Source organism: Rhea americana, unplaced genomic scaffold (genome assembly GCF_003343005.1).
Source record: "Rhea americana isolate MKP2758 unplaced genomic scaffold, rheAme1 scaffold_83, whole genome shotgun sequence".
NCBI lineage: Eukaryota > Metazoa > Chordata > Aves > Rheiformes > Rheidae > Rhea > Rhea americana.
The window spans coordinates 534,685-553,596 of NW_028187012.1; the positions used below are offsets into that span (position 1 = coordinate 534,685).

Genomic DNA, 18,912 nt, shown 5'->3' on the forward strand with positions numbered 1-18,912 from the left:
CTGAGCCCTGTCAGTATGTAGGCTCCAGAGGTAAACCTAAGCACCTCCAGGTAACCCTGCAGGTGACCTCCATACTAGACGTGCTAGACTGTTGGCATGAAAAAATGTTACTGTTTTGTTCTAGAAACCACATGAAAAAAAGCAGGAGCTTGTGAAACTTGGGCAGTCAAGAACAGTCCCCTTAAGGTCCCRAATCAAGTATTTTCTTTATTTTTAGACTACATGAGTGTTTCAACAATAAGTACATTAAATTAGAACTTGCTGTTCAAACAAAGTTGTAGTAATTACAAGTGCTGACAACAATTAATATGTTCCTTATTAAAAAGCATTAACAGCAATAGTTCCCTTGGCTGAATGTTTTCATAGATAATGGATACTAACATGCTCCCTGAAGTAAATTATTGCTGCTGGAGCTCACAGAAATTGCAACAACACTAAACTTCACTCATGCACAAAGGTCACATATTTAAACATGATGGGTTAGCATGGTTTTCTTCTCTATAAGAGCATTAGGGACAAAAACAATGATGAGGCRAAAATAAACAGTGAAATGGTATTTTGCTGCCTTAGCCATGAAACTCAGTCCCGTAAGTCTGTGGTCACAGGGATCTGATAAGCGCCATGAAACACTATCTGTGGAACCACATGCAGGTGCAAGTTGCCAAGCAGCAGTGGTGTTCCCGCTCTGACGCGGCACCCCAAAAAATAAGCGTTCCCAGGAGAATCTTCAAGGTGAGCCCAGTAGAAGTTACATCACCTCTCTTACTGAACTCTACCAACCATCCTTGCAAAGAAAGAGTAATTCTTAAAGAAACCCCTATGCTGCAACAAATCTCAGCATTGAGCTGTTCTAATCTATCAGCACCATAACAAGATTATCTGCCTAACTAGTATTTCTACCCCAAAAGCACAAAAGGCCATGTGGATATCAGCCTGAAGGCTTCTGCAGCTAACTGCGGCATTTATAACACTATGTACTTACTGTAGTCAATGTGATTAGAAATTACGCCCTTTTGCAACATCTTCCATAAAGTTCTTGTTTCCYGGCCTAGAGAGCTATAGGCATGTTAACCCCTCACTTTGCTGTCCATCGACTGTGCGCGAGGTAGCAGCTTCCCCATGGTGACCACAAGGCTTTATGGTCCAAATTCCRGTTGTGTTGAATCTTTGCTCATTAGCCATGCCTCCATGCATCGCTGATGTCCAGTTCARAGTAGGAATTTTACCATTAAAAGTTATGATTCCCGCCAGTCAACAATAATTTGCACAAAGTGGCCAGCAAACTTTGCTAAAGGCCAAATGGAATCGTTATGAAAATACRTTATCCGGGATATGACATAGCCAAACCTAGACTTTTACCCAATAACCCCTCGGTCAACTCAGTAGWCAAGGTCCAACTACAGCATTTTCTCACAAACGCATCAAATCTTGATTGGAAGATGCCAGGTRACAAAAAACAAACACGTACACACTCCCACCCACAGTGTTTTGGTGTTAGTTACCTCAGCTATTAAAATCTTGCTTGGGTCTAGGGGGAAAAGAAAACAAAAAGTGACAGAAAAACTTACGATAAATCCATTTTAGAATTCATCTGCCTGCTTTTAAAAACTTGAAAAATGAATGAGAAAATAGCTTTCAGATTATTCACGTGTTTTTCTTTCTCCTCAGACAGAAGTTCCTCAGCTCTATTTGTCATTTTAAGTAAGGCTAGTTTATGATCATTTTTTACAACTTCATAAGAATATAGCTTATTTATCTTTCTACRGAAATTTTGTTGTGATCAAACTGCTCTGCCGTTCTTTTTCCATAACAGTTCACTAAAATCCTCTCTCTGCATGTAATATTTTCACATAATAGTGGAATTGTCCACTAAGTCCTACTGTTTTATCCCTGCTGTTACGCTGTGTATAAACCAGATGGGTAGGTTCTTTCTGGGCTCTCCTCCAAGAAGTTATCAGCTTGGTGTCTTGTTGGCCAAGCCTATCACCTTCAATTTATAATCACTAACCACTAACTCAAGGACATCAAGACTCAGTTCCTAAGTCATGTCTCCTCACTGCATTTCTGCCAACCACCTGACAAGGAGGGCATCTTTGCTCCCAACCACAGAGTACTCGTACAGTCTTTGTGCCCTGTTATGGCCACAGGACATGCACCTGTTTCCATATATGAATGATTTTTAAGAATTTATAAAGATAGAAACCGTTTATGCTTGTTTGGTTTTCTTAAAGTGTAATACCATACTTTTCAAAACAGAAAAGAGCAGATTTTATCAGACAAATCACACTGGCAGGTGCAGCTCAGGGTTGAATTCTGACAGACTAAATAAGAGGAGAGTTAAATGTGTTTCACTAACAGGGTTTGGTTTCAGCTACAGAGACCTCAGCACATTTGGTTACTATAATAAACACGCTAGGAAATACATGACAAAGTYTGTATGTCTTAATGCATAACAAAAGAAAAAAATCAAAACATGACAGAATAAGCAGTACCAACTTAATAAAAAGTTATCAAAGTCTCTTTTTCAGAGAAGATAACCGTTAAAGTCTTTTATTCTGTCAGGTAGTTCTACTGAGGAAGAAAGAGCTAGTTCTGTTTAATTCTGAGTTATGACTGATAGGTACTTTTCCTGCCTTTGATAAAAAAGTGGGTCTGAAAGTGGGGAAATCAGCATTATARTAAGTAGAAAGATCCACTGTCTGGTTTGGTCAGGCCAGGTTCACCTGCCTTTTTTGACTTCATTCAGTGTTGCATTACCTGTGTCATTGGATGCTGCTGCCACCATAAGCTAGGTCTCTGGACCAAGTGAAAAGGAGAGGGAGACAGAGGAGCAAGTGGTGGAGGTTACTCCACCTCTCTCTTCTTTATACCTTTAGCATCAGCTTTTTTAAGTTTGAGGGGATTTTTTTTTGTCTTTTTTAAACAAGGATGCTGATTTTTTTTCTTTTCTTAGTTTGAGAGTAGAAAAGATATTGACTTAAAAAATAGATGGTAATTGCTAAAACAGGTATGTAATGTTAGTRGCAGTCATTAATCCTACAAGAACATCAGGAAAAGATGGCAGGTAGAACAGTCTCATGAGAATGAGCTTTACAGAGGTATCTTTGGGGATGGAGAACAAGCCTGCTGAATCTGGCCAGCTTCCTAATCTTCARCTGGATGGTCTCTGTCTACTTTGTGCCATGCCTTCACATCAGCTTTTTTCCCTACCCACTCTCCCAAAATTAAACTTAACTGTCATCAAATATCCAGCACAGAAAAGAGCTCAGAAAWCTGGCATGAAACTCCAAACTGTCCTAGTATTTTGGCAAACAATTTGTTTTGTAAGCATTCCTGAAGTATTATATGGTAACAGCCAAAAGCTGAGCTTGTGGTATTTTTAATCTATCGTGCACAGCATGTAGGCACAGGTGCGTGCCAACATATGATATGAATACAGCATTGGTCCAGTTCCATGTGTGCAGCTTTACAGCAACGGGTAGAAGTGTTAAAGGCTCCATTACGAGGGGGAGCATACATGTTCTCACTAAAGATTTTGCCACTTGAGGTAGCACATAAAGCTTACTACCTTGCCTGAAATGAACTACAACCAGATAGCATCAGTCCTCGGGTAAACGTATTGGTTCAACAATTCTATAGCACATGTATATCTGAAAAATGCTCAAGTTCAGCATACATTAAATTACAAGGACTATTGTCAATGCAGCAGCACTCCTATTTCCTGCCACATTCAACAGCTGCTGTTCTGCAACCTGTCACTTCTGCTGCCTTTCTCCCTTTTACTAGTCTGTGGTCACCAACTGGCTTCCTGTTATCTGCTAAATATTGGTAGCCAACCAAGTGAATTTTCAAGAAAGTCCCGTGAAGAACTATCAGAATAAATTATATACAAAACCAACTTCAAAGAAACGCTAAGAGACTACACCTTGGTGGGCTGAACAAACWAGACGACACTGCAATGAGTTTAAGGAAAATAACATTTAAAAATGATTTCTCATCYGGGCCATGTTTCAACTTCAAAGTACCACAGAGGGATCTCATTTCAGGATGTCACCGCTGATACGTCATACAGTTTGGAGATCTAGGAGCAAAGAGACTCCCGGGAAAGAGTCTGCCCTGTAAGCCAGATCTCTTCCAAGTACGAAAAGCTAGAAAGAGTCCACAAACGTCCACAAAACACACATCATCTGAAAACCCATCGTTGTGATGAAATCATTTTTAACAGTTAGCACTCAACAATCAATATGCATACAGGGTGTTTATTTTGCCGTCGCTAATTACCTGTCTGATATCAGGTGAGATACTGTTTCCTAATTCTYTATTTCTCACCCACATTAAAAATGGTAACCAGAAATTGAGAGAAAGGTTATAAAGCACATTGTTTCTCTGCAAGTATATGGACTCCATTCCCAGCCAGACCACCATTGGCTCTCCATCTCCTTTTTTTCTCTTTACCAGTTAATCTGAGGGAAGTTTAAAAAGCTTCCTTGTTGGTTTACTCCATGYCACTTTGTGTTAGAGCAAGTACAAGTAACAAAGACTAATTTTTATTCTATGCTTATTGAGCACTGTGTAAACTACACAATATCCATATTAGTTTACCTCGATGTTTRAGTATTATGTTCCTGGAGTTCCAAAGTTTTATAGCATCGGGTTTTTCTTTGTTCAGTAGTGGCATGGGGTAAGAAGGAGTTAAGCCACATTTTACAACACTGAAAGAGATTTTATTGCTTTTATTATTTTATTGTTGTAGGTTATGAAGTAAGGTACAGCAGAAGAGAATAGTTTTCTTTTGAGGAAATATTTCAACAGCATGAACATGTATAACACATGAGACCATACAAGGATAATATGGCACCAATGAGACAATAAACTCAGAATTTTTCTCAAATTCCAAATAATCTTTGMAAAGTATTATTGAACTTTGTGCATGTTTACAGGTGATACAAAATGAAATTTAAGACCAACAAAATGCTTTATAATATTTGAAGGCCAGGCTGCCTTCCTTCATCCCAGTATAGCAAGCTATGCCCTTCAGTCTTGTCCCATCTCACAGGGGACCTTTCTGGTTACCAACTCATRGGAAATGATATTCTTTACGCACTTTGGGCTCCCCTGGCTGGCCTCCGCTTTCTTAAGCGAACATGTTCCTTACTTCCCAGGCAAACAAAGAAATGACACATCCTCCAATATCACGAGTACTTGGAGAAGTGCTGATACCATTACTCCTAGCCTGTTCCCATCCTCCATACACTGTCTCCTCCRCTTCTCTTTGCTGCTCTCCCTCCACTCTCTACTGACTCACCTCATCCTCCAAGACATGCACGTTTTCCTGCCACTCAGACTCAGACTTGCTGAGCAATCATGTACTGCCATATACTGCTAATAATTTATCCAGAGACTGARAAGAGGCTCTGAGGATGGGATATCACTTTTGAAAGATGGAAAACATTTTCCTTTTGGCACCACGGCAACTGAACAACGAACAGTAATTACCCAAGGCTCTTCTCACTTCCCACATTCATTACACCTGCGAGTTGACTTGCTTTTGAGGATTGGACCTTTAGGTACCTCCTGATGCCTCCTGGCAAATAGGAGAGAAARGGAGAGAGGCAAAAGCAGATCTTTTCAGAAAACTCCTAGCAGCCTGAGGAAATGAGGCCACCCAGCTCCAGAATGATGGGAGCTCTCCTGGGCTGAAGAGGAGAAGGACAGAGATTCCCCATGACTGAACTTCAGGGACTGAAGGAAAAGCAAGGAAACGCAAAGACCTGCAGACTGCTTTACTTGCAGATGTGCTACAGCCATAGCGCTCCTTCTCTCTAAAGCACCTGAATGCACAGTACAATTTTTCAGGAGACAGACACAGCTGAAAGACTGTAGTTATACCCAGCTGTAAACCAACAGTCCAGAAAGCTGCACTTCTAGATAAGAACAGGTGGTCATGATGTTTTGGCAATAGTCTTATGACACAGCTCCACTGGTTTAAGCGCCATCTCGCCACTTTTATTGCTGGTTCAAATATTTACACTTTGGCACTGCTAGATAGAGTTTCGCTTGCTATTTGAAAAATACCAAATTTTGTAGAAACGTGAGCAGCTGATACAAAACGTGATTAAGGAAAACCATGATTTCATGAAAAGCACACTTCTCAAAGGTAGAAGGATAGTTCCCAAACATAAATATACTGTCTTTTCATAAACATTTCATAAAATACTGCATTATTTCATGCACTTTCATAAAATATATATAGGGGCTGAATATTGTATGAAATATTGCAGGAGAATTATATGAATTATAATGAAATATTAAATCCCATATATATTTCATGTATTTTYACAAAATATTGATGTACTACTCTGTGCCTATACATAATTTCATCAAAGTTGTGTATGGTGTTAAGTTAATTTTAAAAGCTACGTGCSTAACAGCTTTTATTGTCAAAATGGAAACACAATATAAACCTTACCACACATCACTAGAATGGATTTTTTGCCGAGTGTTTTACCAGCTAATCTCAGTAATCCGAAAATGCTGCATACTTACCATCTCRGTCAGATTACCTTAGAAACTGTGCAAAATGGCACACATCCTAGCTTTCTCATCAAAAACATCTTTTTAAGATCAAGTATCATCAGCCCCAGGGCTAAGCAAGGACTCCCAGAACCTGAGGAAATTTCAGCCCTGCTGAAAATCATATCTTTAATGCCCATTGAAGTAAATCTCTCTTTATCAGCACCACTGCACCACAAAATCTGATTCTAATAGCAGTGCTCACCTCCAATTAATTACCTGAAAAGATAATAAAATTAAAATAAAAAGAATTGTAATTAAAAATTTTTAAAAAAATTAAAAGAACCCAAAACCTTGCTCCCCAAATGCTGCCATAAAAGCTAAGCTCTGCACACATTCCCATAAAAGTGTCAGTCACCATCCTAATATTTCATAGCCAGTACTGGTCAACCTAGGTCTCTAGCTCGATCTATTCTCATTAGTCAGCATGTGTTACACAAGCCCAGAAATAGCTTTACATGAAACAAACCTGATCCAAGGAAATGTCAGTCCATGTTGTCCTCTTTCATCTCCCACTCCTGCTGCTACTGACGGGGCAGCTGCTCCTGCTGCTTCTCCAAATTTCTGCCAAAGCCRGTCAACAACATACCTGCTGACCTGCAAAGCTGGTGTAAGGCAATGGCAKCTCTACAAGCCCCTCCATTTCTGAACCACCAGCACAGAGCTCTATCAGGCTACCTAACAACAAAATTCGAAATTCTGCTATTGTACATACAAAAAACAGATCACAGGATATCAGAGAAAGAGTTTATGCAGTTGACCCAGATCCCAGAACATCTCCTTGTTTTGGGGTGACTGCCCCCAAGAAAGCCCACAATACCCTGCAGGCAAAAATTTGCAAGACATAGCCAGCAGCGTGACAAACGTCTTGGTGTACATACACGGACCACGGTATGGAAGCGGTTATTTAGAGTGTAGTTAGATACATCTGGCCAYATGGACACATCTCTCAAAAACCATCTCCTCTGCAATAGTTCATATGCCACGGATCGCTGCAAAATAATAACCCTGTACAGACAAAACTTCAGTTACAGGCTGGAAAAACATTCTCTCTCAATTCTAACGTGCAGTTCTCCCTTTATCTAATAAAAAGGTAATTTTCTGATTTTAGCAATAACAAGAATAATACAGTTTACTCATGCAGGAAGAGATTTCCCACAATGCAAAGGAAACCTTAACAAATCTACTATTTTGCTATTGTTCATATCTGATGTGCTTGACAAAAGCAGCCTGTTCTTACAAATAACAACATAGTCTTGTCAAGTTTGTTATTTCAAACTGCTATAAAATCCCATCCTGTAATTCTACATGTATTTTACGTTTTGTTTCCCTGATATGCTCCTTGCCACATTTTCTTTTGGCATATCACGTGGAATTTGAGAGCAATTTCAATTCAGTTACTCAATGATCATATCATAACTGTACAACAAATAGAATACATTACCGATAGGAAACCCAAGATACATAGATGGCAAGGCTGCTTCTGCATTTAAGAATGACAAAAAGCCTTTTAGAAAGAGGTTTTCGACTAGCTTCTGCCTTACCTGCTAATTTTTCTTGGCACTGCCCTTCTTGCACTTCCTTTTTCCCTCATCTAGATTTAATGAAGTTCTCCTGGTACTAATAACATACCCTTCAGCATCAGTTTTCTTTCTTCTTGGCATAAGACTATGATATTATGTATTGTTTGCATTACAGCTAGCGCTCGGGGATTGCAAATAGCCAGGTGTTGTAAGYTGGAAAGAAACAGATTGTAAAAACGTCTGGGAGGGAAAATACCCACTCCCCTCACCATTAAGCAAAAAGATGCAAGAAAAGGAGGGCTCCTTCTCCTGTCTATAACAAAGGAAGTTGAGATAGAAAAAGATTAAAGCTCGGATTTCTAGGAAGCTAACAAAGTCACATGAGCTTAGGTTTCTCTCCAGGGTTCAGTCAGGGAGACCTGCACAGTCACAGGGAATTTTGCAGTGGACTCAAGACCCGCAACGTCTGTCACCTTTCCCATCCTTGATCACTGTGGATCACGCAACAGAGCTGCAATAACCAAGAGGAAGGGCATTTTACCTCTAGCATGGTACCATATTAGTGCCTTTGTGCTGGGTTTGGAAGCCAAGCTCGGTTTTCAATGCTGTATCGCACTGCGTTACCAACGTACCTACTCAGCTTGCGACCTTATCTCAGAGGTAGCTGCACCACACTGCGCCATGCAATATAAAACGTTTATTAAGTGTCACCTGGCTCTAGTGACATTTCAGAGTCAGTAAGACCTTTCCAAGCTCAGTAGGAATTGTCYGAAGTTCTCCAGAGAGAGAAATAGTCCCTTGTAGTTAAATGGTTCCTCTGTGTGAGGAACTTCTCATCACGCACTCGAAAGCCACCGTGGGAAAYTGGCACTTCTTTTCTTGTCCTTTTTTTGTCCCCGTTTGTTTGTTTTTTGTTTTTACTTACTTAATTTCATGTTAAAACACTTACTATTGTTAATGCAAGAGCACTTTGGAATATTGCTTCTTTCTTGTCTTTTCTCCAGTGAGGAATATTTGAGCAATGATGTGTAACTTGTTAATGCTCCATGCCTCATCTGTGGGCTATCTGCTAAAAACGCTGCATTTAGTACATCTTGTTTGCTACGCATTTCAAAAAACAATATTCTCCTGGGTGCTAGCTAGAATGGCAGAAATTTGCATTCTGGCGACTATTAAGCAATTTGTAGTAAAAGTGTTTTGTATCACTGTTCAAAATTGCCATTAGGTCTTGCTCAAATTTCTCTCTCAGCTTGATTAGTTCCATTAACTGGGCTGGCTTTTGGTTTTCTTCTTTTCCCTCCTCCTCTCTAAGCCGCCTCTTTTTGTTCTTGTTTTGTGTTTGTTTGTTTGTTTTACAGTCAGGACAAATGATTTTATCCCAGACGAAGAGCGAAGCGCCCTCGGAATAACTGAATCATTTAGCAGCGCTTGGCTTCGCGTGCTTGTCAGCTGCAGATGACATTTAGCGCAGGCTTTCTCTCCGCCGCAGTAATTACTATACTGACATGAGCTCTCATACGCAGCACAGATTGTTTTCAGCAGATGTAACCAAGCAACTCTGCCTTCTCCGGAGTAGCTTGCCGAGCGTTCGGGGCGCCTCAGTATTCGGGCGCGCGTGCACACGCGCCCCCTCGTAGAGGCAGGCGCGCACCCAGAACCGGCCAGCGCCATTTTTACGGCGGTATCTGCTTTTTGGCGGTTCTGAGCCCACCCCGTTACCCCACGCAACGACAGCACGGCATCGCGCGGTTGTATACGACTACTGCATTACAGGCTGGCTGCGCGAGTGTTACACATGAAGGTTATTGTTATTGCAATGTATCTCAGTGGTATACCAAATGCTACTTTAATGATGTAATTAATACGCTTGGATTTACCATCTGATGTTCTTAGGCACCACTTGTGTTAGCATGTGATACCACCCATTTCAAAGATACTTGGAAACAGCAGCTTTTTGTTAAGGGAGTTGGCACAGAAAGAAAAGGGATTAATACAAGTCACATCCCCTAACAACACTTTAAAAAAATTTGTGTCAGATGTGTTCAGCTGACATGAGAATTGAGAGTGATGCTGCCTCTGAAGTTTGTACAATTTGCATTATTTATACTTAGCTGAGCTTTTAGTATTATTATTGACTGTGAAGAACAGCAGTAAAGTCCTTAGACAAGCTACGTTTTAGTAGCAACAAATCAATCTTTCCAGATTCCGAACTCTGCAATCAGTTGAACACCTTTTTAGGAYAGATTGCCTTCAGTATTAAAAAATACTAACAATGGCTTGCTTGATAAATTATGTATACAAGCAAGCAAATGTTCTTCTTCTCTCCCCTTCAAATAGCACTTCTTTCCCGTAGCTAAGATAATACATAGCAATGATAGAGTCACCCTAGGGTAGCAGGAACCACACCTAAAAATGAAGGACTTGCAAAAACTAAGATGCTGAATTGTACTTCATCAGCATGACTATCACCCATTGTCTGCTAACTAAATCTCTTTGTTATTACTATTATTATTAGAAAAGCAATTATGAGCTTAAATAAATAAGAAATAGTATAAAGCCTTAGGTATGCTAATAGTGAGCAGAATACAAAAGTAAGCAAGAATACAGCACAAAAAGCCAGAGATTAAAATGTTTGTCTCAGTCTTTACTCTCCAGCAGAGATATACCTTCTGTTCTTGATAACACAGAACATTTTTTGTGTGATTTCCAATTTTACTCCATGTCACGTTAGAAACGTCCAAAGAATACTTTCTCATTTTCCATACAGAAACCACAAGTTTGTCAAAGAAACAGAAAGTCAAAGAAATGCCAGCACTGAATTTTGACATATGCATAACTTAAAAAATAAGAAAAAAATCAGTTAAGGTTGGCTAAAAAGATGAATGCAGATTAAAAAAAAGAGTCCAAAGAATATGGGAAACTTTACACTGAAATGTGCTTTCTTCCATTTGATAGATCTAGACAGCTGCTATTACATTGCCAAATGCTTTGAGTTGACCTAACACAATATAAAGCTCTTGGTTAAATAATATTTTAATTGGAAAGCATAATACCAGGAATTTTAATTGCCAAATATCAAATTCATGAATGCCATCACAATTTGTGTTTTCCATGGAAAAAGATATCTACAGAGGGCTCTGTTCTTGCAAGAAATTTTATAATGAGTTAAATGCATCTGCCAACCAATTTACATGACACGTAGAATGCAAACAGCATTCTGCAAAATTGCTGGATTCAGAATAATTTTGATATTTTGCTTCACCTTCTGAAGGCTCTATTACAATAGCCCATTTCTTGCGACCACACTTGCTGTTTCCAGAGCCAGCTTCCTTTAGCAAGCGGTATCGAAATGAGATACCCARACATTTCAAGTATGCGGTTCTGAGAAATACAGAACTCACTCAGACAGAAAGTATTTTTTTTTCATCTCTGCCACTACTGATACTTGATCTCGAGACCACTGCTGTTTTAAAATGAAGAGACGCACATACACACACACACGAATGCATCGCACCACAGCAGGGAGGCGGGAGCAGCCTTTTGAACTCCTTCCCCCCGTGAATGTTTTGCCTGCAGATTGGTGCCAATTGACACGTTCTTGTAGCGCCAAGAGCTTGAGACTGAGCCCTTGGAGCAGGGGATTCTTTAGGTGAAGCATCTATGCCGCTGAAGGAATGGATTTCAAATATTATGGTTTAACATTAAATCCCTCCAAGTAATATTTTAGTGCCTTTGCTTTCCTCCACCTTCCCCATAGGCAACTTTGCATATATACAAAAACATGTATGTTAAAACAGGCAAAGTCCTGTGAGAGGCCAAACACCGAGAACTCCAATAAGACAAGCAAGAGCTTGCAGCATTTGTATTTGAGCATTTAGACCGACAAGGCGCAGCGGTGGGGCTGAGGACTGGCACTCTTTGCAGAGCTCCTCCAGCAAACCTCCCCGACGCTGCAGCACTGCACTTAATCCCTACAAGCTCAACCTACAGTCTCATGACAACCAACATTTTTAAAGGATTATTTAACAGCCAAACACAAATGTATTCTACAACCCTTGGTGCAAAACAGTCCTGCAAAAGCATCAACTATGCGGTATCTTTGAGCTACACGTTTGCCATAAATGGACAAACCATTTTTAGAAGGCATCTCTTAGGCCAAAACACAGACATTTCTCCTAGCTGCACAGAAACAAAGCCTGTGCGTTAAAGACTTACCCAGAACAGAAGCAGAAGGCAAAAAGGTTTTCTCATGAGAACCAAATCTTTTATTTAATACTACATAGATATCATGTTGCTGGAGTCCTGCTTAAGTAAAGCGATCCAACTAACAAACAGTGGGAAGTCAAACACACGGAGAATGAAATTACAAACCCTCTTCAACTTGTTAAAATCACTCAACACTTCAGAAACTTTTTTACTAATGCATTGTAGTTATGGATATAAAGTACTCCTTTTTCCCCAGCCCCCCCCCTTTTTTTGTTCATGCAAGTGCTTGATAGCAATAGATAACTGTAATAATAATCTTTAAAACCTTATTCCTACAGGAATTCAAAAAGAACAAGAAGAATATTGCTATGTTGGTGAGATTTAAGATGTTAAGTTTCCATTATTTTATATATATAAAAAAAAGACTCAAAACCACCAAATCAAAAACATTACTATCAATATTTACTAGCTAGCTGTTGAAAGGCACAGCAATGAAATTCTGAAACAGAACAGGCCAGGCAAAAGACAACAAGACACRTAATCGTAAATCTAGTTTTTAGGTGGTTATTTGTTTATTCTTCTCGCTGAAGTCCTCTACTTTTCTCCTACAGTCACTCCTTACAAAAGGTAGGGCACGATGATGACTTAATCTCCCTTTCAAAGAGGCAGAGCAGCTGAAGTAGCCTAGTTAAGGACCACAAATTTTCCTCACCGTCTCCTTTGCCTCGGGAGGGAAATAGTCTGCTTTTGTCAGTGTAAATGTAGGCTAGTAGCTGATTATTCCTCTTTATCTCCCCTTCCTTACATGCCAGCTCAGCAGTACTGTGAGGTGTGCGTGTGGGCAAGGAGGAGATATTTTATTCAGAACATTTCATTCTGTATTACAATACCAAAAAGTAGCATTAAGCTGTAAATTCATCTGGGGACCAAACTTTCCTCTCCCACAAGGAAATCAATGGCTGYTTCACTACTGGCTTCTCTAAGAACTAGATTGGATATTTTATGCTTAGGGAAAGAAATTTGAATACATTCTCATAATAAAACACAAATCCCTGAGATCGCAATATTYTCAGGGATATGCAAAGTGCTGCTGAGATTCTTAACTTGCTCCAAAAAGGGATTCAATTTATTTATTTATTTATGCAAGTGGAACAAGAATAGCAGTTTTACAGACATAATGTTTTGTCTCCGTTGCCTGCTTGTGTTTCTCCCTTGCCTAGGGCTCCATCACCCTTCAAAATCATAGGACCCTTCAGCTGTAAGGAAAAAAAAAAATGTAGAATAAAGGTTTGGAGAACTTCCATGCTTTTAAACTTGGATTAGTGGTGGATTTTATAGGTGGACGATTTAGAGACAAATATTTTTCTTTTCTTTTTTCTTTCCTAAACATGGGTTTTAAATGTGCATTTAAAACCAAAAACTATTGGAATTAGTAGAAGCAGTAAGACTCAACGCACAGCAAGTATAACGCAGGCATATATTAAGCTAAGTGCTATACTTTTGTATTCACACAGGAGAAGCTTGGGGAAAAGGCAGAGGACAGATGAAGAGCACAGTAAGAACACAGAACTCTGGCCTAAACAGCTTTTCTTCAGACCTTGCTGTGACATCCAACTTCATTTTGCCTCTTTAGCTCTTTTAATGCAGAAATTAAAAAGGAGCCTGCAAGACAGTCTATTGGTGGGGACCGTTCAAGGAATTACCTTGCCCACTGAATACCATTTAGCCTGGAATCGGTGCTAGTACTATTAATTTCTACCTTTTTAATGCACRTTTTAGCTAGCACATGACCCATACTGTGCAACAGCAGTTACACCCCAGGGACTAGAGATTAACAGCATGTGCTACGAGTGGTTTATTTTACAATTGCTGTGAAATAAAAGCTGATGGAAATGAGCCACTGGTGAATTACTTTGCCAGCAAAATCAACAATATTTTTATCACCATGGAGGGAAAAAAAAAGAAAAAAAAAAAGAAAACACTTCTTCCTTTCCCTCCTCCCCCCAAGATTGGTTTCATAGAAGAACACAATAGTTAGGGGAAAGTTGGAGAAGAGGAAAAGCAGAAAAGCAAGATGTTGTACTCAATCCTACTATTTCCCCGTGTTCGTTGCAGCTTAGCTGAATAAATTTTACCAGCTAAATCTCTATGTCACAGTTAATTAAAACACAATTTGGGCATAAAAAGCAACAGTCAAATGAAATGAAAATTATTTTCCAGATAAACTCCAGTCAGTCAGCTTTTCATTCTCATTAAAGAAACATTAATGCGGCTGCTATGCCCGTTATATTTTTGGAGTGCTAAGGAAGAAGAAAATTAATCACACAGCAGGGTATTTTGGGGAGGTTTGGTTYTGTTGTTTAACCCATAATATGCATTCATTCCAAATTAAAAGAATGCTGCAAACAAGTTCCACTTCTTTTTCCCCTCTACAGTTTTTCAATTTAACAGTAAATATATTCAATTTAGAACAAGAGATTAGTGTAAAACAGTGGTTGAGCAGAAGAAAACATTGTCGACAACTGCATAAAAAAGTGCATGTGCCCTGACCGTAGGAATTCTTTCAGTGAGATGATTAGAGACAACCTACATTGAACTGCATTACTTTCCAGTGGCACAACGAGGTTTTCCCTGCAACGTGCTTCCTTTAAAAGAAACTTATATCACAGAGGAACAAAAGSTGATGAGATTTATCCTGCCTAATGTTAAAGCATGCTGAAGTCCCATTTTATAACTTCTTAAAGAAGTATTCAGGGGAGTAATGGAGATGACTAATATTGGAGATGGACACCAAAGAAGGTACAAACATAATGGTGGTCATGCCTGGTACCCCAGAAGGTACAAACATGCACATAYGTTTGGTAAACAAATAACTGGACTTTTTCTCCCCTTTACACAGAAATTTGCATTAAAAAAAAATTACACTCTTGCCTACACTTATCTTCAAGCAGATTATTATTCATCTTTGGCCTCACTCCAAGCTTCAGTGCAAATCTGAGGTTTTCATCGCGTGGGTGTTAGTGCCTAGCATACAGCAGTTACTACCGAGAGAGACTGCTGACTGCCGTGGCYGACCCCGGCCACTTATTTTCAAGTTTGGTTCTTCCTAGTCATTAGTAATTTCATTTTCAGAATTGGCACTCATGCTTTAACTGTAAAATTGTGTGTAATGAGTACACTCAGTCTTACGCATTGCTTCATCACAGAGGGCCCGCCATTTAAATCTCCATCCAAAATTTCCCTTACATATTTAATTGTAAGAATAGACTTAATGTGCAAAGAGGCCTTGGAGTGGATTAAAAAGAAACTGGATCTCAGCAAACTTCAGCAAAGAACAGGTTTTCTAGTTAAGCCACTTGTCTTTAAGAAACATCTCCTATTCTAGCTCGCATAGAAAATATTTTTCAGCATTGTGATTTAAAAATAACCARTGCCCTTTCATCCCCAAAGGAGGGTTTTCCCCAAATGTTCACCCTACAAAACAGATGCCAATATCAGCCCGTGCAACTTTACTGTGTACTCACAAGACCCGCTGAATTTCTTATACAGCCATTTCTCTATTAATTTTCCCCACAAAATACTTAGCTGAACCCAGAATGAAAATCGCTCTATAATTAGATCCAGCGATCGTCTGAAGTTACCTTATGCCTGACAAGAGCAACTAGATGGAGTACATCACCAAGAGTATAATAAATATATAAATATAATAAAGCTTACAGTTTATAAGAAATTAAAAAAAAAAAACACACAAGAAGAACACCTGGAAGGTGAACACGTTCAGAGCTATTTCCCGTTAGCTTTACGGGGGCAGCCGAGCTGGCTGGTGAATAAGTGTTTGATCGCGCCCGGGCTTCGTGCTGACGCTGCCCCTTGTTTCGGTCCGCTGCGCTTCTGGGTTCACGCAACTCTACCGGGAGGAGCTCAGGGAGGTCTCAAACCRGGACCAGCGCAGAGGGGGTTTCTCCCCCCCTCCCAACTTTACCCGGCGGGGTCTCAGATACTCGGTGGCGGCACACGRGATAGGTGGCACGGAGAAAAAGGCAGGTTTCGGCAGCAGCGCTCCGCTCCGCACGAATGAGGGCAGGGGTAGGAGGCAAAGAGAGCGAGGCAGATCGAGGTCTGCAGGACGAAGCACAAGCGAAGGGGAACGCGTGCCTCTGCCTGAGGGCTCCCGTGCCTGCTCTAACAGAGGCACACGAGAGCCCAAACAGCACACATTAATAACCCCAAGAACGTTTCGCTGGTGGGATTTTTTTTTCATTTATTAAAAAAAAAAAGAGACTTTTTTCTAAAGAAAACAGCCATTTCAAGGGGGGAGGCAAGTAAGAAAATAAGCAAAATAAAGAGCGCAGTGTCTGGGTATACCACTGAGCCCTGTTAGAGCATACAACGCTGTCATTTTGCTGTTGCCTGTTTCTCATTACGTTCTGCTTGTATACATCTGAATGTCGTTATGCAATTTCAGAAATGCTGTGGGGACACGGATGAGAACAAAGGCACTCAGGGCCGTGCTAAATTTATTCTCCACAGGCACTGACAAGGTAGAGCCAAGCCTACTCACGTCAGCTCTTAGATGGTGCACTTCCAAAACAGTGTGGCTTTATTAAAGGGAGACACATGTTTCCACTAAAAGCAGGCAATGGCAGTTTTTCTAATTAGCCGAGTAAAACAACACTACAGAGAATTCCTGAAAACAAACTGCACGAAAAACAAAAGTTTTACAGTGCATGATGATCCACACAAGGTGGATCCAGTTATCTTTCATCACACRGAGGGTGCACCAGATGAACTGCAACGTGATAGGTAGCCCTGCAGTAAGGGGAAAAACGCCCATATTGGCTTTAGTACRCTATCTTCAGGCACAAAGATACTTGGCACTTCACAATTTTGAAGAATACTTTAGTAATCCAAGCCTRATGGCTTCTACCAAACCCAATGAAAAGCGCTCTCAGTGCAACAAGTTTCAACTGCATGAAATCAAAAGATGCAGAATTTGAGTAAGAAGGTTAAGCTACTCAGTCCCTCTAAAGCAGCAGCTTAGGAAGCAAGCAACATAGGCCGCAGCTAACGTAACCAGGCAGGTATATGCAGAGGGAAAACAAGCTAGGATATAGAAGGGTTGCAGGTTTCACAGTCTCATTCATCAGTGACTGAATTATGCTCAGTTAATTAACACTGGTATGAAGAAAAGTTGTCAAATTCCAGATTTCGAACCTGTGATTGCCACAAACTACATATTAGATGGATAAGCAACAATTCATGCTTCCTTACACAACTCAGTTAACACTGAAAATGAYGGCTAGAAGGACAGCACCCCTTTCTCCTTTGCTTTTAACTACTGATATATTTGCAGCATTTGGCAATTAATAATTCCTGGCATGGTAGACTTTGGAGGCAAGAAACATCAATAGAAGTCCAAAGTTGCTCACAGACTACAGATGTAGCTATCACCTACAAACTGCATCAGAAAGTCACAGCTTTAACCTTATTCCTAGGTGATGACTCTCACCACTGAAATGTCATTGAAGGCTTACACACTGATAGCAGGAGCTGAAAAACTTCAGCAATTAAAGAACTCCTCAGCTCAGTTGCTCCAAGAGAGGTCCTTAAACTTAAACCCTTGTTGATGTAAATGAGCTATGTAAACTTTTGTGTGGCAGAGCCTTAAGCACCTATATTCTTCACTTACCACCTTAGAGGGTAAGGTACACGTAACTATTCACTACTGCTGATACCCAGGTGACTACACCTCAGAATTCCCCTTCCATTGAGTTTGAGTATTAGAAACATGCAATCACACCAAATTACAACATATCTCTAGACACTTAAAAACAGTCCTACAAAAATGAGAATTCCTCTCACCTGGGGACTTGCACAATACACAGATGCTCCACAGGTGTTTTTGCACACAGATTTATTTCATGGGGAACACCAGAAAGGTGTTTCTTAGAAACTCGCATGTTTTGCAAAAGCCTGGTTTTTTTCCAGTTCTATTTTAAATGTCAGTATTCCAATTTATTTTTTTAGAGTAAAGAAAGTTGTCACAAAAATCTTATTAGCTAGCAATTAAGGTTTTTATAGTGAACAACATAAAATGCATGCAATGAACATTACAGCTAAATAAGTATTTAGAAATGTCCTGTCAAGGTAATTTACACAAGTCTGGTATTAAAGTTAATCCATTCAGTAAATCAAAATATTGAAATGTGAAAATCTGTCATTCACTTCTCTCATTAAAATCTGTTCTAATTTACAAGATGTATTACATTGCGTATCTCAATATACGCATTATGAGTAATTGTATAATTTATACAGTCCCTGATAAGTGTATATTACACCCATCTTCTAATGGAAGATTTCATAAACGCATCTTGTAGTGCTGATTTGAAGAGGCAACTGAAATGAATACGGTGAATATTTATGTGTAATTGCTGCAGCAAACAATGTACAAACTAAGAATCATAGTATGCTCATATAAATTATTTTAAGTTCAYCATTACTGCAATTTTATAAGTGAACCTGGATTCCCTCCATCACTCCCTGCTACTTATCCTCTCCCCCTCCTTCTCCTGCGGGGAGGTGAGCCAGGGGCAGTCAACACATTATTTKT

The 18,912-nt window shown here is 39.8% G+C and overlaps 1 long non-coding RNA gene across 1 annotated transcript in view; it reads left to right on the top strand.

Annotated features, from left to right (window-relative positions):
• The window catches only part of LOC146585263 (uncharacterized), a 33,870-nt gene extending 19,737 nt beyond the window's left edge, over positions 1-14,133 (top strand). Inside the window, exons 4-5 of the long non-coding RNA XR_014898019.1 lie at positions 9,455-9,584; positions 13,817-14,133. This is a non-coding gene — a long non-coding RNA (uncharacterized LOC146585263). The remainder of the gene's footprint in view (positions 1-9,454; positions 9,585-13,816) is intronic.
• Positions 14,134-18,912: the final 4,779 nt, after the last annotated feature.